The sequence below is a fragment of the Sturnira hondurensis genome, unplaced genomic scaffold, assembly GCF_014824575.4.
Source record: "Sturnira hondurensis isolate 20B ecotype Veracruz unplaced genomic scaffold, ASM1482457v3 Scaffold0015056, whole genome shotgun sequence".
In the NCBI taxonomy this organism is placed as follows: domain Eukaryota; kingdom Metazoa; phylum Chordata; class Mammalia; order Chiroptera; family Phyllostomidae; genus Sturnira; species Sturnira hondurensis.
In genome coordinates, this window is record NW_028087687.1 from 1,278,162 (window position 1) to 1,302,590 (window position 24,429).

At 45.9% G+C, this 24,429-nt stretch overlaps 1 protein-coding gene across 14 annotated transcripts in view; it reads left to right on the forward strand.

The window, feature by feature from the left end:
• The first annotated feature begins 2,875 nt into the window (after positions 1 to 2,875).
• Positions 2,876 to 24,429, forward strand: part of APBB2 (amyloid beta precursor protein binding family B member 2) — a 321,139-nt gene continuing 299,585 nt past the window's right edge. For 9 of the 14 annotated variants that reach the window (XM_037064262.1, XM_037064265.1, XM_037064261.1 and 6 more), the window contains exon 1: positions 2,878 to 3,090. The gene's annotated coding sequence lies outside the window, so the exon portion shown is untranslated. Of the gene's footprint in view, positions 3,091 to 3,123; positions 3,176 to 24,429 lie in introns of those variants that run through there. The other 5 variants (XM_037064270.1, XM_037064272.1, XM_037064275.1 and 2 more) reach the window with 4 other exon arrangements.

The following is a 24,429-nucleotide window of genomic DNA, read 5'->3' on the forward strand; positions in this document are numbered from 1 at the left end:
GTGCCAGGTCTGCGATTCGTCTGTTTAGTTCCGTTTTGGGCCACAGAGAGGTAAATGTCCAGAGGTACATGTCCTCTGTAAATGTGTTGACCCAGCCTTAATGCTAGATCTCCTAAGTATCCTTCCAACTAAAATTTCTTCAATTTACCTCTTCCTTTTCCCTTTGGGCTTAAAGATCTTCCAGATGTAATTCTTACTTTCATGCTTTTATAAACATGCTCTTGGAATACATCATTTCTTTGGAAAACCATTCATTGGTGAGTCAGCAGGAAGGAAAAAAACCCATTACAAAAGATATCAAAATTGCATGAGGTGGAGAAACGAGACATGATTTTCTTTTTAAACAGAAACGATGAGGTATAGAGAAACCAATTACTTATTTATAAAATGAGTGCATGGTGGAAGGCTTTATGTATCAGAGCTAACGAGCTGTTACTTATTTAGCAAGACGGAGTCCTCTTCATACGGCCTTAAAACTGCTATTTACTATAACCGTTCCTTTCAGTGCGGGAGAAAGAAAATGTGTGTCGGGAGGTGGGCGATGGAAGGTAAGAAGGAAAGAGGGAGGAAGGAAGAGAGGAAGGAAAGGAGGAAGAAAGGGATGGGTAGCAAGGTTAAAAGCCGCCTCTCCACCCACCCCTAGCCCCCGCCCATCTTCTCTGGAAGCGCGTAATGCAGGGAATTTCCCCCCTGCAGCCCCGAACGTTCGGGGGCCGTTTTCGCGTCACTATCAGGGCAACCAGGGATTCTGCTTTCTCGGGCGGTGACTTCCCAACTCCTCCGGCGGGTCCCGGGTGGGACGCCGAGAGTCACTCCCCGCCCAGGCGGAATGCCGGGCGAGGAGGCCGGCGGGTGGGGGTGGGCGTGCAGAGTCCAGGGGTGGGCGCCGAAGCGTTTCCAGGGTGAACGCGGTGGCCGGGCGCGCTTCCGGAAGGCTGATTGCATCAGGTGTGGACCGGGGCGCTTCCTCGGCCCAACCTGGTGCCACTGCGCCTGCGCGCGTCGCCCCGCCCAGTGGCCGAGCACTCCAGCGCGGGTTTTCCTGCGCGTTTGCGGGAGACGGAGTCGCTGGGGTGGGGGCGCTGTGCTGCCCCAGGACCCTGAAGAGAGGGGGTAGCAGGGCGGGACTCCGGGGGAACGGCGGAGAGCTCTAGGGTTCGAAGGAATAGACTGCTGCCGCGTGCACCGGCTTGGAGGGCGGGAGCCCGGTCTCCTCTCTGCTACTGGCGGACAGGGTGGTCTTGGGTTAATGTCCTTACCTCTCTGGGCCTGAAAGAGAGCTAGAAGGGTTTCCAGTTTGGAAACATCGTTTTCCTGAAGTGCGTTAAATTTCTCAAAGTGGGCCCCCGGCTTTCTTTGGGCGGATCTTCGGGTGCAGAGAGGGCGAGCCCCAAGGGCGATCACTTCCATTGATTTCTCGGTGGTGATACTGTTTTGCTGTTGCAGGAAGGAGTGACATGATTCGCGACCTCCAGGTGGGTCTGCGCAAACGCCAAAAGCGCCTCTTTGCCCCACCATTCATTGCCTCCAACTCCATTCCGAGTCCGTCTCAGGGTCCTAGTAGACTGACTTCTAGTACTCTTCATGTCTGAAATGACATTTTTGAGTGACTCTGTGATGGGTGTCTCTCCACCTAGCTGGATTGCCAGCTCTATGAAGGGCGGGTCTGGGCATTTTTACTCACTGCTATTCCGGGCTTACTGTATGTAAGACCTTGTGGGTCCTCAATAAATTCACCATGTTTGAAGGAATAAAGTAATCCCCACTTCAACCTCAGAGTCCTCACTTGAAGAATAAGGACCGGCTGGTGTAAGTTTATTTGAGGAGGGAGCGCGTTCTGAGATTTTGGGGATAAGGGTAAGGAGGAGCCATCCTATCGTTGTTGCCATGAATTTATTTTTAGCGACAATCTCCTGCAGGAGATCATAGGCAAGGCTGTGTGTGTGTGTGTGTGTGTGTGTGTAGAGTAGTGGTTCTCGAAGTGTGGTCCTCAGACCAGCAGCAGCACCAGCGGTGCCCGAGAGCTTGTTAGATGCACAGATGCTTGGGCCCCACCAAAGACCTGCACACAGAGGCCCTAGAAGTGGGACCCAGCAGTCTGTTTCTCTAACCCTGCAGGCGATTCTGACTCTGGCTCAAGTATGACAACCACTGCACTGGGGAAGAATTTAAGGATGCTCTGGGGATGTCGTTCACAGTCTCTGGGCAGAGCGCCCATGAACACTTTCAGAGTGCCCATTCTTACCAGGACTTCGCTTGCCTGCCTACAGTTGAGTGAAAGCTAACTTTCCTCCAGTGAAAAGGAAATTTTGCTTTCCCCTCCTGCAGGTGTGTTTCATCCCCTCAGGCGATCTTGCTGTGATGTTCACATTAAGGAATCGTGTGTGTGTGTGTGTGTGTGTGTGTGTGTGTGTGTGTATCTATCTTATGCGAAGGGTTCCAGATAAGGAGGCAGAAGGAAGGATGTCTTGCCTACAAGTTGCTGCTGGAAGGGTGTGGGCAGCTCTCACCTGGGGACATGTTCCCATTATGAGGGAATTCAGACAGAGAAGACTAGCCAGGGATAAGGTTACCCAACTGCCTTTTAGTGCAGTTAGTTGCCAGACCACATGGAAGAGATATCCGGCTGCACCCTGACTCCCGGCAGGCATTTGGGTCTCCACACCCTAGGCCCCACTACCTCCTAAGCTATCTTCCCAGAAGATTAGAGGGACCCCGCGTTTCAGGTGATCCGCAGCCTCTGCCTGCAGAGGTCGCACTAGGCACGTGGCCCGCCCCCTGCTCCCGGGCCCCCGCCCTCGGCCCCGCCTTTCTCCCGGTTCAACCCCCGCCCGGCCGGCCGGGCCGCTCCAGCCTCTCCTCCAGCAGCCGCCGCCAAAGCCTGGAGAAGTGGAATCTCGCTGGCATTGCTCCCAGCTCGGGACTCTCGGAGTGGCACTGGGCATGCTCAGTCGCCAGAGCCCGTCCTAGTCTCAAGTAGGAGGAAGCTCGTGTGCTGCACCCGCAGCTGATCCGGGCGCTCGGTGGAGGGCGAGACTGGAGCGGAGCTGTCGGGCGCCGTAGCCGAGGCGAGTACGGCGCACACCACCGGTGAGCCTCGCGTTCTTCCTTGCTTTTGCCCTGGACCCCGCAGCGGCCCGGGAGTGCTGGCGGGAGACCCGGGCAGTGGCGTGCGGTGTGAGTGGCTGCGCGTAGTCCCAGCGGCTGCTCCTGTTCTGATCCCGAGGGCTGCACGGCCACTGCCGTCCGCCCAGCCGCAGGCACAGCTGCAGCAGCTGCTGCCGCATCTGCAGCTGGCGGCAGCTACGGAGTCCCGTGCCCCCTGCGCCGGTGCCGCAGGGCCGGGTGGCAGGGCGATTGCGGGCTCACTCCTTGACTTGCATCTCTTTTGCTTTCCGGCGTTCTCTTTTTCGGGCATGGCAGGGCCTGGGGCGGCAGAGATAGGCTTGGAGGGGTGCCCCCGGGTGGGGGCTGCGGAGAGGAAAAGTGAGGGTGGGTTCGGGCGAGGGAGAGCGCACACCCCCTACCCCTGGCACTGTCCTTTGCCGTGCGGCTGGGCTCCCCCGCCTGGGGCGGCAGCGCGCTCCTGCCGGGGAGTTGGAGACGGGGCTAGCTTCTCGGGGTTCAGACACCAACCTATGAGAGATCAAAGGGGGAAAAGTTCATATCTCCCCTCGGAGGCAGAGAGGGTTTTAACTAGAAAATGGCTGTGCGAAGGGGACGAATCAGGAAAGCTGGCCATTGGGTACAGAAAGCCCCTCTGCTGCTTTGCGTGGGGGGAATGGAGGGCTGAAAGCTAGAAATGACATTTGTGCGATGAAAACCTTGCTGGACGGAGGCATTATGCGAAGCGGAGTCCCATACAAACAATGAAAGGTGGTCTCGACCTCGGGTGCTGAGAGAGAGAGAGAGGGAGCGAGCTGAGAAGTCAGGGGCGAGTCAGGGGCGAAGGGCCGAGGAGGCAAGGGACTTGAATTCAAAAGATAATAAATTGGAGAAATCAGATTTAGAGTTGGAGTCATTGTGTAGTCAAGTTCTGCGCAGCTCAGAGCCACAACTGTCACAAACGTTTTCGGCTGGAATGACTGGTCGGAGAGGGCCAAGATTGAGAGGAGAAGGTCAGTGTCTCAAGCCCCAACAAGACTGGGCTCTGGGAGGGCACCGTTTTGTTTAGGAAGTCTCTCAGGGACTGGCTCTGTTTACATTGTGCCTGATGACTTAGGTGAAATACCTAAAGAATGATCATACAATGATGTCAGCGGTGGTGTATGAATTCCAAGAAATGAGGAAACTTTGTGAGATTGGCACTGGTTTGTCATTTGTTTTACTATTACACTGATTTTTTAAAAAAAACTGTGGCATCTTGATCTGTGGTTCTTGATTTGGGTCTATTAAATCTTTGATATTTTTTACCCTTGTTATGGATTTGAATTTAAAATGCTGTGTTCAAAGGTCCATGATAATTAAGAGTCTCAGAATGTAAGGAGCAGGCAGTCCACGAGAGGGGATTTGTCTATGAACGTAGGTAGCAGGCTTGTTGTGTATTTTCAGTTTGTAGCTTGAAAGCAGTATTTGCTCAACCCTTGTTTATAGTAACTTGCAGAATCCTAGAAGTGGCACTGTTCTAAAAGAATGGCATTTGTCAAGAGGAAGAGGAACCTCCCCGCTGGGGGAAATGCTGAGAGAACACAGGGGGCAGTAGAGTGCAGTGGGCAGGTATCAGAACACCAGGGGAAACGGATGCAGGGTTTCTACGCTGCCCTTTTGTTGATGGTTGGAAAAAGCTCTTGGGGGTCTTCAAAACCTGGGATGTCCCTAGATGCTTGCTCAGAGCCTCTGTCACAACTGTCTCTAAAGTTGGGATTCTTTTCCAGCGAAGGTGTTTTTATGTCTTAGGCTATTCTCTCATCCAAAGTATACTTTTAACTAAATGATTTGCCTCCATGGAGCCAGCACCCCCCCGCTTCCTGAAACTCTTACAAAGTGTAGTGGGAAGGCTCAATGAGCTTACGTGTAAAGGGCTGGCATTTTGCACTTCACTTCTGTGTATGAATACTGGCCACAAAGGTATTTAAGAAACGACTCCTAAACATTGCAAGACTCCACCTCTACAAAGATAATTATTGTAAAACTGGTACTCTTTTTATGCCATGTTTAAACTTTTGATGACTGTTTTCTTTTCCTGCTACTAGAAAAAAAGTAAACATTGTGTTCTTTTTTTTCCTGTTACAGCAGGGATTACTACTGAAAACCTTGCTGTAACATTAGGATAGTGTTATGTTGATTACCCTGAATTGGGGATAGCTAAATTTGTATTTTAAGAAAAATGCACTGTTCTCTCTGTGTGCCTTTTTTAGTTACACTTTTAAAATACACATTTTTAAAATAAAATGCAATACCCTGATGATATAACATCTTACATTTTCCAGGAGTGCAGGGCAGACTTTTAGGAAGGTATATTAAGAAGATATTTCTAGGTGTGTGGATTGTACTCATTCTCCTACCCTGGGTTAGGGAAACAAGCATTTGTTCAGTGCTTCCAGTATGTCAGGTCTGCTGTTAAGCTTCTTACATGTATCATCTAATGTGTCAGTATCTTGGACATAAACATCAGCTTTTCAAGAAAACCCCTCTGAGAAGGTGGGGAGTTCTTTGATTGTACAGCAATAGAACTTAAAAGTTTTATTTTGTATGAGAATGTCTTCCACTGGCATCATTCTTATTTGATAAGCATCTCTTGTAAAACATCTTTGATTTGTGATTTGGAATTAGATTTGGTTGGAATCGCCTGTCTTCAAACTGATCTGAAGATTTTTAAGACGCTTTCATCCATCTTTAAAAACTGTTTTGTATTAATTAATTTTCAGCACTGTTGTACTACCAACACACAAACTTAAATGTAAGGAAAACAAATCCAGATTACCCATTTTTGTTTTACTGTGTTATTAGTGCGTATTCTGCATGTTGATATGTGTTGGTGGCATTTCTCTCAGGTAAAGTGGGTTTTCAGAGGCAGAGTGCCAGACTTTCCACAATTAAGGGTCTAGTGAGATTTGGTGGAAGGACCATCAACCAGGGGCTTCCAGGACTTGTCATCTGGGCCTGGCTCATCCACTAGTTTAATGTACTGTGTGACGTTGGGGGAGTCAGCATACTTCTCTGGGCCTCAGTTTCTCTCATCTGTAAAATGGGGGAGTTGCTGTGGAATGTACCCTCTGGGTGTCTGTTGCGTTCTTCTTGTCCCTGTCTGAGGGTCTGTGATAACAGCCATTTGATGAGTGGGGACTTCATTTAAAGTATTAGATGAAGCTGATTTTGTGTTTCAGTAAGTCTGGCTTGTCTAGCTTTGTTGAATGCCCTTCCTTTTTTTTTTTTTTTGCCTGTTTCTGCCTCCCTTTTCGTTTTTATTTGTTAAAGAATGTCCTAAAATTAGTTCTTTGTGCCCCTACTGAGACTAGGTAGAAGATAAATTAATTATTTGCTTTGGGTAAAGCACATTGAATATTTAAAACTTTTATAGCATCTTCTGAAGGGAGATGCTGCCCTTGGTCAACCCGAGGAAGAAGCCTCCAGGGGGACTGCAGAGGAGGGTGTCCTGTGCCTCGGATGCTGGGGCCTGTCCACATGACATTTTGTTTGACAACCCTTTCCCATGTCCCTGTCCTTTGTCTTCACCTCTCTATCAGAAATGCAGCCCTTGGTCTCTGGCTCACAATGATCATTTCATGTTAGTACTGCTACTGGATTGGATAGGTTTCCACAGTCCACTGCTGCAGTAGCAGGAGTGATGGCTGTGGCAGTGTGCTCACACATCGTTGGCAAGGTCGTGAACTTTTGGGGGGTGGGGCCAGCTATGATGATGGGGCAGAGAGCAAAGGAACGCAATCCCATTTGGTATTTTGAGTATACTTTGCTTTCAAGATGGTCACAAAACTCAGCCTCATTAACCTATAAGTGAGGTAGGTGAGGAGAAGCCAGAGTTGTTATCTGTATTTAAATAATTGATATTAATGGACAGTGAGTCTGGAGCTTCTGATCAGAACCAGGCACTGAGGTTTACTGGGCCCCTGCTAGGACTGGAGCTGTAACTCTAAACACTGGATGAGAGAGAGCTGGAAAGACAAGGACAGAGGGAAGAAGGTCACCTCGTCACAACTTGGCAAGAAGTAAGAAGCTGGAATTGGTGATCGGTGGTAGATGCCTTTCGGGGAGGAGACATTCCCTCTCTATGTAACCTTGTTTCTGTAATACGTGAATCCTACCCAGACTTCTAAGCACTGAACAGTTGCTAGGACGAGCATTGCTTTCATTATCAGGAAGCAAGTCCCAACATATAGTTTATTGGTATATACAATACAGAAATTTGTGTGGACCAAGAGGGGAAGAGAACATGGAAAAGATGAATGGTATGGAGTTATGATTAAAGGTTTTCTCTATTGTTTATTAATAATTTGATAGTGGTTATAAATAAAGTGACTATTCTATCCTTTGCCTCTTACAGATATCTTGCAAAATTTAGTCTGCTACGTAATAACTGAGGTTTTTCAAGTGTATTTCTTCCGGAAAGTATGCTTTAGGGATGTTTAGAGTGAGAGGAAGAGTGGTTTTGTTTCTTCCTTTTAAAATTGCCTGAAAAGAATGTGGTTTGGGAACTGAGCTAGAAGTGTGCGCTTAGGAGGATGAGGTCGGGGAGAACGTGCAGAGGTCCAGAGAGGGAAGGGAGACGAAATGCCCTTGTTGGAGAAGGAGAACCTGGCATCACTGGTGGCACTGGATGTAGCATTTACAAAGCTGTTGCCTGGTGAATCAGAGCTTCGATTCTGTACAATTTAAAAGTAATTGAGTGTCTACTATATGCAAAGTGCAGTGCTAGGCCCACTTGTCTGTTGGTGATGTTTTTGCTGTCCTTATTAAAATGAGTGATGATGCAGTGCAAATTTCCTAAGTATGTTCAAATGAGAAGATCGGTGCTTTTCTCTGAGATTGTATCCTTCTGGTTTGGGGGTAAGTTTTTTTTTTATGAATTGTTGGGAATATTTTTACTTGGCAGCTTAATGGTCCATGAAATGGATAAGTCTGGGAATCTAGGCCTGAAATGTAGACAGCCCAGCCCTCGGGATCAAGTTGAAGAGTGGAGGCCAGGTCAACTGGAGCTTGTGGGTATGCAGATGGAGCCTCTGGGCCTTCCAGGACTGTAGTCACTGGTACAGACCTGCGGTCCTAGGAGAACTGAGAAGAAACTAATTTTAAAAGTGCTCTGGGAACCAGCAAATATTTTTGAATTATAGCCTAAGAATGACAAGGAAAGCGCCAAGATGAAACATGAGGGTCTGAGAGAGCAGAAAGCACTAGTAACTGAAGTGTGCATTTTGTTTTAGCCGGCCTCCAAGTGATGGATCTTGATGTTTGCTTCTTTGCATGCAGGCCCTTTCCTGCCAAAATAGCGCGCTTTAGCAATTGGGGGCTGGTGATTCTAGGAAATGCTGATGGATTCAAAGCTGTAGATCCAAGATTTGTGTAGTAGCCAGCTTGGTTGGGACCTGTGCAGTGTCATACCCTCCAGGGTGAGCCTTGATGCATCTCTACAAGAGGCTTCAGAATAATTTGCTCATGGAATTGACAAACTTAAGTCATTTCTGAGCTTTAAATAGCAGCTGAAGAAAGTAACATATTTCTCATAATACTCTTTAAAAAATCTGTGCTGATCATAATAATATATCACTAATAATGTGGAGCTCTTATTTTGTACTAAAAGCTATGTAGCTGTTATCTCGTGCAATCCTTACAAAACACTACAGTACTGTTCCCATTTTAGAGGTATGGAAACTGAGGTTCTCTTACTGAAGACAGCACAGTGAACACGCGTATTGGCTCTGCAGTTGTAATCAATACAGAGGAGTCCAGGAGTTGCTGAGGGACTGATAGGATGAAGCAAAAACATTTATTAATTAATTAAGGGTCCAATGTGTGCTTGGTGCTGTGGAGGAAACATTTCATTTAGTCTTTTGGGTTACTCCCTTCTTTCCTCTTTTATAGGTGGGGAAGCCTGGGCTCAGGAGAGGTAAAGGACTTGCCCAGGCCTGAACAAAGCCTGTGTTCTTCTTTTCACCACACCACGAAACCGTCCTAAATTCAGCATTTGGGGAAAAGGTCAAAATTTAACCTTTCATTCATTTTCAAGATGGGTGTTAACCTAAATTTTTGTATGTAATGGTGGAACTACTTCCTCCAAATCATAGCCCCAACGCGCATTTCTTTCATCTGAACACGAATTGGGTAGTAGGAAAATCTAAATAGAATTACTGAATGTGCCTGACACTTGAGGTCGCTCTGTTGAATCTCTCTAGGCAGATTCTAGTCTAGAATGTTTCTATTGTAAATAAATTTCATAGGAGTCTGATTCATTGTCATGTGCCCATTATGAGGCAATGTTGGGATGACAGAAACTTCCAGGGACTGGAAAAAGATGAGGTGAGGATTTCAAGGTTTCTCCAGCAGTCCCATGGCTGACTAGGGACTTCTGGCTGTTAGGGTGGTGGGTCTGGAGAGAGGACCCCACCACCCTGCATGATGGGGCCTCTCCTTGGGAGCATCTGGCATGCTCCTGGGTGCTGGCTCTGTACTTAACCTTCTGATCTTTGTTTGGTTTCCCACGTAGACTTCTGTCCTGGACAAGTCAGTGAACCTGCCACACTGAGTATCCTGATTTGCAGGGCAGTGCTGCTTATCGGTGGAAGTGAATAATTAGAGTTTCCTTAGCATGAATTAGGTTTCTTGAGTTGATCCATTCCTCAGTATACTAATAGGCATCGTGTGGACTCATAGTGAACTCAGGGGGGGTATAGCTGCTTCAGAAGCACTGATTCAACCTCAGATTTTTCTAATGACCTGACCAGAAAACCTCTTATCCTTCTCAAGAACCAAGTTTTATTTCTTTATGTCTTCTTCACACCCCTAGTGAAGATAGAGATGTGTTCATTTGTTGACACCCAGAAACCTCAGCTTCATTTGTTCATGGCTTTGTTCAGCAAATGTTTATTGAGCACAAGCATTGTGCCAGACACTGTATGAGGTTCAGGGAGGTGGAGAGGAATGTACCAGAGCGTTGGTTGTAAGGTGCTGTACCAAGGCATGCGTGTGAAGCTCTAGGGAGTGGTGGGAAGGAGGGTTGTCCGACTCTGCCAGAGTCGGGAGGTCTCACCGGATAGGAGCCGTGGCAGGGGACTTCTGTTGTGAACCCCCACTACAGAAAACCCTTCCGCTGTCTCCTTTCCCATTTTTCCTTCACTCAGTAGAACCGTTGTCGCCTTTCTTCTACCCAGGATTTGCCACTCTTTCCGTAGGGGACCTAGAGATTTGGCCTTGGGAACCTAGAGATTTGGCCTTTGGGACCTAGAGATTTGGCCTTTGAAATCTCTACAGCAGTGATTCTCAAGGCAGTTTTGCCCTCCAGGGAACATTTGGCAATGTCTGGAGACATTGTCCTGACTGTGGGACGAGAAGTAACTATGTCATCATCTAGTGGTGGAGGTCAGCAATGCCGCCAGACGCCCTAACAGTGCATGCAGAGGCCAGCCCTAGGCGCATGGAGACAGAGCGGATTTGGTGGTTACAAGCCACAGTCTTGGGGCTCCAGGACTGCTCCGCAGTTGAGTAGCCGTATGCCTGTGGACAAGGGACTTGTACTTGGACAACAGAATTTACAGTGCCTCAGTTTCCTCATCCAAAAGTCGGAGTGCAGGTGATGTCTATGTAAAATATGCATATGAGAATCTCATGAGTTGGCATATGATACATGAACAATACTTGGCATGAAGTAAGACCTCAACAGTTGTTTTTAGTTTTAAGTGAAAACTGTAACTGTTGACTCTAAAGACCAGGAGACTCCAGGGCAGATGAGCTTGTGGCATCATCTGGCAGGAAGCTTTGGTGTAAGAATTGGCCAGTTTTTTCCTCTGGTTCCTGTTTGTCCATTTTTTTCCCCAGTGTTTTCACCTTCTGAGCCTAGGGGTAGCCTTGCCTTTTATCCCTTTTTCTCCCCAGGGACCCAAGTTTGTGCCCTTGATGAACCTCCCCCCCTAGAGGGCTAGAAATATATTTATGATTTTCCTTAGCTTTGTCTATTTTGGGAATAGTGAGAAAACAGGAAGCAGATCAGGGGAGATGTTGCATTACTTCCTGCTTGTCACAGATCCTTTCTTTATAAAATTCCACGCAGGATTGAGAGGCAGGTGGCAGAGCCTACTTAGAAACTCTTCCTTCTACGCCCGCCCACCAGCTCCACCTCCAAGTTAGGTGCCTGCTGCTTCCAAAATACCCCGTAATTGGGTCACAACATTATCTGCCTGCTTGAAGTCATTTCTAAAAATCAAAGCAAAGATGCAAACTATGCCAGCGGGATATGAAACGTCTCCATCCCCTACTCTGAGGCTTTGCAGAGTTGCTCTGAAGCAAACCTGTTATCTCAAATAGGGACCAGTCTGTGGCCTAAACCTGTGTCTCACTTTTGCTGACAAAAGCACTCTGACCATGGTCCTTTCTGACTTTCCACAGGGAGATGAGCTTGGGCGCTCCAGTCAACAGGTCAGATTTACTGTTGAATTTTCGTAACATAATTGACTTGAAAAGATTTTCATTCAGTGGTTTGAATGGTAGCAACAGACTAGAGAAAAATTAAGAAGTTCCGTTGTAACAGCTTTGTAGTTCCTTTCCATGACACGGTCATCTCTCCCCTGACTGACAGCAGTGGCCTTTCAGTGGCCTCCTGGCTTGTCCAGCTCCATTCATTCCGTTTGGCTTTCCCCTTGCTGTGGTGGGCATTCTTCCAAATGCTGCATGTGGAAACTGACCAGCATGGAAACTGACCAGGATGGCCACTGCCTCTGCCTGCTGGAAGCTGTCAGTTTGTGGGGAAAGACTGACAGCTAAGTAAAGAACTAACTATGATAAAATGTGACATGAGCTGCCAGAAGTACATAGTGCTTCCCAGAGTAGCGCCTACCCTGGTTGCTGTGGAGGGCGTGTCAGGTAAGGCTTCCCAGGGGAAGGGATGCTCAATCTATCCCACTGTGTGCCTGGCACCTCTGTCTGTGCTCTGTGTGAGGCACCCCTGACCCCCTACTCCCTCTTGGAGCCCTGCTGGGCCTGACGGTGTGCCTCCATTTAACTTCTGACCACCACTGCCTCTGTAGACCCAGGAGTCTGCAACCGCCTCCTCCTCAGCCTCTCTGGGTTTGTTCTCTACACTCCCTCCCAGGTGGTCTGAAATCTGCTGCAGGTCTGGGTTTGTCCATCCCAGCCCTGCAGGGGCTCCTCGCTGCCCTCCCAGTGAAGTCCGAGCTCCGTGATGCCACACCCGACGCCCATTATGGTCTGCTGTGCTCTCTGTCTCATGCACTGAGCCTGAGCCACCCTGTTCTTACAACGTGCCAGGTTTCCCGTGGCCTTCAGGCATTTATCCTCAGTTCCCATGGCCTGCAAGCACCCTTTCGGTCTGTTCTTTCCCTGCTTGACTTTTGTTCCTCCTTCAGGAAGCAGCTTAATCATCAGCCACCTCAGTGTGTGTCAGAATGACTAGAGGGCTTGTTCAAACACACATGGCTGGCTCCACCTTCAAGCCTCTGGTCCCTAGGTTGGCACCATGGCCCGATGAAAGCCCGCACTTCTCATAACTTCCCAGGTGCTGCTGCTGCTGCCCTGGGACCACACTTGGAAGAGCACTGGGGCGCATCATCCGAGGGCGGCTGGTTCTGTTCGCTTCCACTTTGAGCTCCTCACACCCACTTACACCACGTCTCTGCATTGCCACCCCTTCCTGTCGTGGCTCCTCTTCTGGTCTGTATGCCTCTGCAGGGATGCCCTGCTGCTGCTTGGTCGTCGTGTTCCCGGAGCTTGGGCAGTCCTGGCTGCTCAATAAGTGTTTGTCAGAGAATGAATATATGCAGGAAAACAAATTTTATCATGGGAGGCTTCAATAAATATGCCCCAGGACATTTTTTAGTTGTTAGTTTTCCTGAGAATTTATCCCCAGTTACGATGATGTAGTCTTATAGCAGGATTTTAACGAGGTCAGTGTGAGTTTGGTTAACATAAGAGCCAGTTAACTATGTGGTTTTGTGTACAAATTTCAGAAAGGCCTAGGGGAGGAGCTCACTTTACACTCGTTATTGTTTCTGGAATGACTCAAATATACGTAGTTTCAAAATTTCGCAGTGACTCAGTCTGAAAATATGTGTCCAAAGGAAATGTAAACATTATTTAATTTAGCAACTGTAGCATAAGCATGGCCTCTTTATTTGAAATAATAAAATCGTATTGAACTGAAATTAAATATAACCAGATGTTCAAGTAATCATTTCTGCCAGCCAGAGGGGAGGAGAGCTGGGGCACTTCATTTACTTACTCATTCTGCATATGTTTACTGAGCATCTACTATGTGCCGGTAGGCCCTAGGGATATGGCAATGAGGTAAACACTCTCTGCAAAGTGCCTGGTGGGCTCCTTTAGATCAAGTGGCCTGAGTAGGTGACTATTAAGCTGTGTCCTGAGTTGTCACAGTAAGTGATGGCCATGTCAAGTTCATGACAGGGAGAGGAGCAATTTCATGCCCAAAGAATGGTGCAGAGGGCCTCACTGTTAAACATCTCTTCAAGGAGCCCTGCTGCTTCTGTGGTTCTGACCCTGGATTGATGTCACCTTAGTACTATACCTGCTTTTCTGGGTCTCCGTTCTAACCTTGTTTCCACGGTCTCTAAGGCAGTGCTTCCCAAAGTGCGTTCACCGAAACCCAAGAGATTGGGAATATATTGTGAATAAAGGTTTCTACCATCAAGTTCCTCCTCTCTATCCATGAACATGTTTCAGAAGGCCTGCTGAAAAGGAAATTGTTAACTTCCTTTAATTCAGCATTTGCACAGTTTCCCCAGAACTAGTGATTCTTGATGCACACCTTGGACAACCATCTCTAAAGGCACTTTGGGCAGTGGAGACTTCTCCCTGCTCTTCACCTTCCACCCTTCCGTGGCTTCTGATCGTTGTAGTAGACGGCAATGTCTGCGGCAGAGACAGGATTTCTCATGTTGGTTTTCCTTGTGACTTGTGCCCAGCTGGTCGGTCCCACTGACTTGGATCCAGAGGTAAAGGGCATGCAGAGCCCAGAAGATTATTGCCCATTTGCAGCATCAGGAAGGAGAGGGCTGTAATGTCATGTGGGACTCAAGCTGGTTTTTTAACATGCTTTTGCCTCAGTTACATAGCAAAGAGTGGTTTTTGACTTGACTTGTTCAGATGATGACCACATTCTTTCTTCTTTTGGGTATTTAGATATTGCCACGGATGTCAGCTAACCCCAAGTAGGAGTAGGGTGAGAGGACGGACCTGTTGGAGTTGCTAAGTTAGAGCATTAGGTATGAGAAATAGAAGCTTGAGGTCAGACTTAGTTAATATTGTTTTGGGTTTTTGCTGACATTTTGGAATTTTAATCCCAACTTCAAAATACTAACTTTTAAATTTCCTTTTGGTTGATATATGTTTAGTTTTGGTCCTTCCTGGAGTCAGAGCAGATGGTGTGGATCTGTTTTTATGAAAAGTCTTATTCTCTGATCATCTTTAAGGCTGTAGTCCTACAGGGCAAATGGCTGCAGGGACAAGGTGGGGCGAGCTCACTAAAAAATAGGGCAGGAGGCCCTGTCCTGTGCATCTGATGTGTTTATGCTTGGGGCAATTTTTAGAAAGGTGTTGGGATATTTCACTGAGAAGAGGATTAAAAGAAGCTACAGATTTATCCCTGGCAGGTGGTTCATGTGGTTGGAGCATCCTCCTTTAACACTAAAAGGTTGCGGGTTCAATCCCCAGTCCCGGTGCGTTCGAGAGGCAACTGATTGATGTTTCTTTCTCACACGGATGTTTCTCTCTTTCTGTTGCTTCCTTCCTCTCTCTCTAAAATCAATAAATATATCCTCAGGTGAGGTTAAAAACCAGAAAAAAGAAGCTGCAGATACAGAAGGAACACGCAGAAACAGTCTACGCAGGAAGGAAACATGGTCTGGAGTGCTAGGGAGAACTCAGGTGTGGCATTGCCAGGGTTGCCTGTAGTTCTGGGAACTTAGTTTGTGTTGGGAATGATTGGCCCTTCTGGGTCCCCTTAGTTGGGGTGCTCTGTTTTCACGGGGCTTGTGCTGTCTCTAGATGAGACAGGAAATTCAGTGTGAACAGTGGCTGTGTTGGATACCGTTACCGTGGACAGGGTCTCTATAATTTCAGTCATCCCGCATTTCAGTTACCTCCTGCATTTCAATGAGGCGAATCCCGTGATTTGAGCAGACAGTGTGGGAGCAGTGGTGCAAGGAAAGTAGCGCCCTCTGCTCTCACTCTCTGCTCTCACTCGTGAGACTTAGCGGTTGGGTCAGTGTCATTTTCTAAAAATGTCTTCTTTCCAGGACTTGAGGTTATTTCTACCAAAATAAATAAAGGAAGCCTTGCTCTCCATCAGCTCATGTATAATTGTCTCCTGATCAAAGTCTTCTCCTGCTGGCTGGAGTTTTATTTCAGCTTAAATCATTTTCCTTTACCGGCACTAGATCCTGCTGTTATATATATGTATTTTTTTTACAAGCCACAAATAGAAATAAGAAACAAAAATAAGATGTGGAATTTTATTGAAGTTTATCTTTCCTCTCATTAGTTCTGAGAACATGTGGATTGCAAGAAAAACCAATAAAAAACGGAGGAGAATGCTGATTTGTGACATTATTATCCGTATTTCCTGCAGAGAAAATGAGATTTTCATTAGATGTTGCTGTGCTCTTCTCCACCGAGAACCATAACAGTGGGATGGATGGCTGCATTTGGAGTTTATATACCTTTATACTGAACATTTAAGTGATTTTGTATGAACACTTGTGAAGGTGTTGTCTTCTTTCTGTACCAACTACTAAAACAATATGGTACTGTCTTGCGAAGAACAATTTCCTTGTATAAGAGTGAAACTTCAGGCAATCTTAACTTCTTTCTGCCATTAGAGAGCTTGGTAGATACAAGTTTTCATGGAAGTACGTTTATTTTTCTGTAGGTTGACCTTGAAAGTTAATTTTTGAAATGTTTGCAGAGATATGATTTTAATAGTTAAGTTAAAGCAAGAAGACATTCAATGTGATGTAATTATCAAAATTTCATTTGCACAAAGCAGAAGATTATGAGAGAATAAATAGGAATGAAGGTGGAGTGGTTCCCTGGTGAAGTTAGGGGTGACTTTGTTGCCTTTCTCTTCTTCCTCCTCAGCCAGCCTTAGTGTTTTTATGTCCTTTTAAGATGAGTAAGTAAATGGGGGGAAAAAGCATGCGCCCGTGTTCATTTTTATTTCCTCTGGAGGATGTGCATTTCAGGGTGTTTGTTCAAGGAGACTAACTGGGAAAAAAGAGAACTGGCCTCATGCTTAGTGAAATGAGCCAGTCACAAAAGGACAGATACTGTGTGATGTGCTTATGGTACCTGGAATAATCAAATTCATAGAGAAAGAAAGTAGAATGGTGGTTACCACAGGCTGTGGGGGTGGGGCAGTGGGAGTTACTACTTAAGGGGTCCAGAGGGTCAGCTGGGGAAAGATTAAGCAGTTCTGGATGCTGGCAATAATTATTCAACAGTGTGAATGTACTTCATGCCATAGACCTGTACACTTAAAAAGGTGAAAATGGTAAATTTTGATATGTATTTTACCACAATAAAAAATGTTTATCCTAAAAAAAAGAAGAGAAAAAAAGAAAACTGGCCCTGTGTCCTCTGTAGCTCAGAGACTGTGACCAAGGAGTCTTCCCTAATTGTCAGTTGAGAACCTGGAGGAACTGATTCGTGCCGGACTGAATGGGGCACGTTGTAGACTCGGTGCAATCCACTACTGTGGCTGAAGCTCTGAAGGGTGGGGCGGTCATTCGTGCTCACTTGAACCTGACAGTGAACTCCTGCCTTTTCAAAAGCTTTTTTTGTGTATGAGACCAACACGGACCCAGACAAGTTTGAAATTGTGAACTGAGTGTGCTCTGCGTGGGGCATCTTTTGACCATGTCTGTTACTGACTTGTACTTTGGAGATGAAATCACTTGGTAAAAATTAATCTTCACTGGGATGTCCTCAAAAACTGGCACTTTTCCTATTTATTCTGTTGAACATACCATCAGAGCCAAGCAAATAAATGGCCTAAACCTTCTGCCTCGTCCGTGTTGTTCTAAAGAAAACACAGATTTTAGATGTAGATAGAGGTGAGTTTCAGTTTGGGCCCTGCCCTGAGATAGGTGGAGATAGGGGGCTGCCTGTGCCACAGTTTCTCTACCTGTAAAGCACCTAGAAGGACACCCACCTGGTTGGGAGGGTTTACTGTGGTGACATGTGGACATGCATGCTGCGAAGTGATCAGGGTATTTACTTCCTTTCCTGTTGGTGAGATGGTCAGTAGGGTAGCAAGGCATTCTAGATTAAGTTCATATTTGTTACCGTGCTAGGGAAGATGGTCCTTGATCAATAACCTACATACTACTTAGGGTTAAATATTTTAAAATAATTCTCTTTGGAAAGGCTGACGAGGAGACATTTGTAATTGGTAGTACGTTTTTAATGCTTTCTATGCAACCCTCCCCCGCTTTTAGCGTCCCCCTCCCCTTTTAGTGTCTCCGCAGAATGTGGATGACAGTCCTTCAGTGTGTATGATGCCTCCGATTGTAGTTTGGTAGGCACAGAACACCCCCGTGTTGGGATGTGAACCTGGGTTAGTCGCTCAGCATGGCGACTCTAAACAAGTTACCTTTTCCCCCCTCACCTGTAGGGGGACCCCGCAGAAATGCTCAGGGTTAAAATATATTGAGCACTTACTATGAGGCAGAGGTCACTGTGACAGATGTGCTGCATGGCAGATACTATCATTTGGCCCCACACCTCTCTGAGGCAGCTGCTGTGATTAATTATGCGCAAATCCAGGTGGGGAAGCTGAGACTCACCAAGGTTATCTGAGGGCACACTGCTAGAGCAGGTGACAGGGTTGGCCCGGATAGAGATCATGAGCACAGAACTTGCTATTGGGAAAGGTACTCTGTAAATGTGAATCAGGCTCCCCTTATTCCCTTATATTGATATTTTCCTAGGACATGAGAGCTACCAGACTGCAAAATTTGGGACTTCCTTAAGGAGTGTCTAAGGCCCAACTAGTGTGAGAAGGCCCGTGTCAGAAGCACAAACTGTATTCGATTGTAATTGTAGCTGCTTTGCATTTTTCCTAATTGTGTCTTTTGTGTTGCTGTTGTTAAAGAGAATTTCTACACTCTCTGTGGGGTGATACATACTTTTAAAGGGTGTAACTGGGGATCTGATGTTTTTCTTTAGGAAAAATCAGTTATTTCTCTAGTCGTGGAGCCTTCTGTCCTGAGAATGTGCTCAGCATAATTACAGAGGATAAGCTTCCACCGCCAGGGGTAAGCAACTGGCCATCTTGAAATGTTCAGTAAAAATATTAGCCTGAAAATTGCATTTTAATGTTGTGTGCTAGCAAAACAGAATTTTACTTGCTAGATTATTCCACATCTGTAATGATCTTTTTCTAGAGGAAGGCTACTTTATTTTTTAAAAAAGATATGGGTCATTTATTTCTCCCAAGATAATTGAAGTGTCCTTTGGACTAACCTGCTAGTACTTTCACTTGGACTTGAGTCTGGATAGCTGACGGAATGGAAGAAGGCAGATCAGATTTCAGGTCAAGAATTTGATTTTAGTAAGTATTTTTTCTACAGTATTTGCTTTGAGTAGCTTTGGCCTGCCCTGAGTCCTAACTTAAATGCTTTATTTTAATACTAAAATTAGTTAATTTGTGTGGCCCTTTTCACCTTCTTTGTGATGCTAGCAAACTGTGTTCACTTATTCGGTTATCAGTGGTGCCATCCAAAACAACCATTTCATCTCACCTGTAAGTGGAACCTAATCAACAAAACAAAGAAGCGAGCAAAATATAACCAGAGACATTGAAATAGAGAACACACTGACAGCAACCAGCGGGGTGGGGGTACCTGGGGCCCAGAGGAGGAAGGGTCATCAAGGAACGTGTATAAAGGACACGTGGACAGAGCAGAAGCCGGATAGGATCCAGGGTGGGAGGTGGGGATGGCTGGGGTGGGAAGGAGTGGTGGGCGGAAAATGGAGACAATTGTACTTGAACACCAATTTTTAAAAATTTCAAAGAATAATTCCTGAGTACTGGGTTGATCAACAATTATTCAGGCTGGAGAATTTTCCCAAGTCTATTTAAAGGGCTGAACTCTGAACTAGCCTGTTTTGGAAATTTCTGTTGCTTCCCTGGCACACTGAGCAAATCAGGCTCCCAGTGTGTGGCGGATGTGTTTCCCGTGATTAACAGGAACAGGGCGCTGCTGAGGTGCAGGTTTGACCCTCGACTTTAGAATAGGGAAGCTGTCATTGGGCAGGTTTGAAACGCACTCATTTACTTGAGTGGTTGTGTACTTTGTTTACATTTTTCCCTGAAGGCTAGGTTTTGTTAATATTTGAAGCTTGCGTGTAATCCTAAACTATTAGCTATACACCCCAAAGAATCATTAGCTTTCAAAAGAAATGGGTACCTCTACTAAGAGTTTTAAGAATAAAAGAGCAAATGGTTTTACTATTAGAGAATATTGTTTAATTAATGTTCATTGCTCAAAATTTAGAGGTATTGCCTTAAATGTAAGAAACAGGCCCTGGCTGGTGTAGCTCAGTAGATTGAGCGCGGGCCTACGAACCAGATGATTGAGGTTCGATTCCCAGTCAGGGCACATGCCTGGGTTGCAGTTTCCGGCAGGGGCCAGTTCCCTGCAGGGGATGCACAAGAAGCAACCATACATTGATGTTTCTTTCCTCTCTCCTTCCCTTCCCCTCTAAAAAGATAAATAAATAAAATGTTTAAAAAAATGTAAGAAACAGAGGTATATAATAAATTACTTCCTTATTATTGCAGTTGGTTCTACTATTTCTATGTGTTCTTCTATTTCTTTTTTTAAAAGATTTTGTTTATTTATTTTTAGGGAGAATGGAAGGGAGGGAGAAAGAGAGGGGAAGAAGCATTGGCCTACAACCCAGGAATGTGCCCTGACTGGGAATTGAACCTGTGACCTTTCAGTTCACAGGCTGGCCCTCAGTCTGCTGACCCACACCAGCCAGGGCTTCTATTTCTATTTTTATACATGCATATACACCTCGCTTGTGTGCATGCACATGTGTATTCTGTCTCTCTACTCAGGCTCTTCCACTCTGCCTAAAGCTGTGCACTATTTTTCCGACAACTGCTGTAACAGCAGCAACAGTGGTCCTGTACCCAGCCGGGTCCTGGGAGAGCCACAGGAATAATGATGCAGGAAACAGCAGCCTCCACAAGGGATGTGTTAAACCTGCTGATGAAAGTAGCCTTGGGGAGTCCCAGGTGTCTGCTGAAGGGCTCAGGAATGCCAGTGTGAGGAACACGGCCTAGGCGAAGGTCTGAGGCTTTGGTCTCCTTCAGCCCTTGCTTCAAGCCCTAGATCTGTCCCTAGGTGTGATCGTGGACAAGTCACGCCTCAGTTTTCTTCATTCACAGACTGGAGGCACTAATGCCCACTGTACAAGGTTGTGAGGATTATATGAGATTGCATATATAAGGAAAGTGTCTAAGAGGGCTTACCACATAGTAGGCACCCATGGTGTTCACTGTTTTCCCCAGGTCTTTCTCATCTTTGTCCTTGTTTACTGTTCAGGTAATTGGTGGGTGAAAAAGGTTTGGAGGTATATTATGTAAGTAAATATACTCTGGTATTCTAGAAAGGAGTACTGAGATCAAAGAATTTTAGTGCATGAAGCAGCTGATGTGAGACTAGAGTTCTATCAACTTAAAAAGTAATCTAGTTTCTCAGCTAATAAACTTTAAGTTTCCCTGTCAGCAGGTTCATTGTCAAGCTCACACTACCAGAGGTTGGTGGTCTTCTGGAAAAGAGTAACTGGTAATCTGGCCTCTCTTACCATGGCCTTGCCCTACCTGTGCTATTTTCCTGTCTCAGGAGAGAACACTTCAGAAGGTCTGTTTCAGTATCAAGATGGTGTGGTCTCAATTGTCAAACACATCATTTGAGTAAATGCCATCAGCTAGGGTTTGTGAAAATGGGTCCTTCATCACAGAGGTGAAATGGGGTTGAAAACCAGTGGGAAAGTGACTTCATTTATTTTGTCATTGCCAACAAACAGAGAGTCCTGCAAATGTGTAGCATTGGCCAAATAGTCACTGTGATGCCTCAGCCCCCTGCACTGGGGGAGGTGACTGAGTCAGGACTGCCCAGCACACCAGAGGCACAATCAAACAACGACCCCACCGTGGTTCTCAGACTGGCCACCCCACCTGGTGAGGCACTTGCATTGGTAAGAACCATCTTATTTTACACGTTTTTTTAGGGAGGGTTATAGGACAGATGAAAATTAATGAATGCATACAAATAAAATTTTAAAAGGTGTTAGTATCTGTTGCTATTGTCAATAGAGCCCAAGTTAACCAGAGTAATTAAATAGGCTGTTGCTGAATGTTCATAACCATGCTTTGATCATGTTAAGCACCCAGGAATTAATAAGGGGGAGAGGAGGCTGTTGGTTGACTCACGTGGACAGAGGAGGAAAATATATGTGGTACAAGTTTACCATCCCCCAACCCCCCATCCCAGGATGGCATATCTTCAGTCTGAGCATTCTTCCTGGAGTCTGCAAGGCGGCTGTCAAGATTATGTTTGTGTCCTCTTGTACATGACCTGACCTTTGGGTTCCTGCCCAGTTCCTCCCTAGGGAGAATTAAAACGACCCAGTTGGGTCTGAAAGCATCATCCACGTGGGAAATGGCAGGCCAGCCTCAGAGCTGGCCTGGGTCCCCTTCCTCCAGCCTTTGCTGCTCTTGTCCATCGGAAAGAGAATGCCAGCTCCTTGCTAGTCCATTTCTCCAACGTTCCTTACTCAGAAGTGGGGGATCAGCTGTTATTGGCTTTTTCCTTCCCAGATCTCTCAGAGAAGTGTCTTACTTTTTGAAGTCGTACTATTGGCCCAACTGCTTTGTCTTACTGGGAGGTAAAGTTTAGCTAACTGTGGGAATCAAACCACATTTTTATGGCCCAGTATTGAAGACCAGTATGAAGTTGTCTCTGATGCATAATCTGTACAGCAAAACTTTGGAAACCAAAACACTCTCAGTAGCTACATCTAACTATACGAAGGAGGACTCAGATTTCTTTTCTCATGATTGATACTTGCTTTTCTTTTCGCACTTCCTCTGATGAGAGGATCACAGGCAGAACTTTAAGAAAGAGACTAGCTGTGAAGTTGTGGAACATTTTTTTCCCCCTTCAAGGATGGTAATATAAAGCAACTTTTTAATGAAAATAGAAAAAACAGCATGCGTAAGTTTGGACCTCCTTGGATGATTGTAAAAGAAGAGGTAACACTTTATCGTTAGCCATGGAGTTTGAAGGGAATTTTATTGAAGGTATATTGAATTGTTCAAACAAAATCCAGTGAACGTTTATTGACCACCAGCCCTGCACTAGGATAGTGTGTAAGTTGCTTAGGAGATGCAAATGAATGAGCCCCCGGCTGTCTCCTGGGGGCTGTGTCCAGAAGATGTAATGACTTCCTCAGGAAAGCTACGTGCTGCACACATTACGTACAAATGTACATAAACCTACGTTACTAGTACTGCAGATGTCAGTCCTCAGTTACTATAATAGCTAAGTTTTAATTACTCATTAAATTTTTAACTCAAGGTGTAGCTTCTCCACAGAGAAGTGCGTACATGTTACGTGTACCACCCGATGGGTTTTCCCGTGTGTGAGCACCTGTGCAGTCTTATCCAGGCCGAGAGAGAGAGAGAGTCTCCGTCTGTCCAGGAGCTTTCCTCCTGCCCGTTCCCGACAGAAACCCTCCCTGCACACCTCTGTCCCTGTGGAGGGGTTATCCATGTTTTGGATCTCATGTCAGTGGAGTGACTGTGCCATGCAATATGTGCTCCTTCATGTTGGCTGTGAAGGGGTTTGGAACAGGCGTCCTCAGGATGTGCTAGTTGGCATGTGAGTTGTTTTGAGCTGAAGGCCATCAAGACCCTGTGGACTCATGAGACATTGTTATCTTTCTCTTGGATGTGTTAGGTGCCCTGCCTGTAATAAAAGTTACCACCAGAAATAATGTTTTGTGATCTATCTGTAGAGCAGGAAAATCTTCTAATTACTAAATATCTGCTCTTCTTACCCTCTTGTGAACGACCTGCCTCACCTCTTAAGCCCCAAGGTGCATTATCTCACTCTTGGCTCAGAACATTGTGCGTACCTCAATCCCGCTTTTGTCTCTGAACCTCTCATGTGCGTGGGGTTCTGGACCTAGGCATGTAATTAAATTTGGTCATTTTCTCTTGTTAATCTCTTCAATTTTTAAAAAAAAAACTGATTTTACAGAGGGAGAGAGAAACATTGATTTGTTTTCCCACTTATCCAAGCATTCATTGGTTGCTTCTCGTATGTGCCCTGACTGGGGATTGAACACACAACCTTGACATATTGGAATAACTCTCTGACCAACTGATCTACCTGGCCAGAGCTGTGTTCCCCTCCTATAATTCTCTTTTATGAAGATTTAGTTATTAGACCAGCTGAAAGAACCTGAAAGTGTGGAGGAAAGTTCTTCCCTCCCCGACAACTGTCCTCAGCCGTCCGTACTGTTGTGGGCAGTAGTGGATTCTTTTCTGTAGTGTGGAACATTCCATTATATGACTGCACTTCGACCTATCCACAGTGCTGCGCAGAGACGTTTGGGCTTCCCAGTTTTTGGCTTTGGGGAATAATGGTGCTATGAGCATTCTTGTAAATGCCTTTTGGTGGACATTTAATGAAGTCTTTCAAAATGATTGTTCAGTGTGGCACCCCCACCAGCTCTGTGTGAAGCCCCGACTTTTTAACCCTGTTAGGACTTCCCGTGTTTCCCATATAGTTAACAGCACATCCATCCACGTGGGCACCAAAGCTGGGAACCTTCCCACCTCTCCTCTTGTGCCCCATCCAAGTAGATCATCACCAGGAATGCTTTCTCTCTTCAGTCCCCAGATATCTTCATTATTCTCTCTCCCTGGTCGCGGTAAAGCCTGCTAGTTCATTGTTCTGTCTCTAGATTTGCTTTTCTGTGAGTCGGTCTCCAAATGTTCTCCTAGGATATTAAGATACATAACTAATAGCACCCTATTACTAATTACTAATCGCAATTCATAGGCACTTTTATGTGCATTGAATGAGAATCTAATTTCAAATTGGCTGTCATGTAAAGTTTGAACTCCTTTGCATAAATACATATTAGAAAGAGTTAAAGAGCAATGATTTTTCAGTCTACTGGTGATATCACTTGGGAAGTACATAC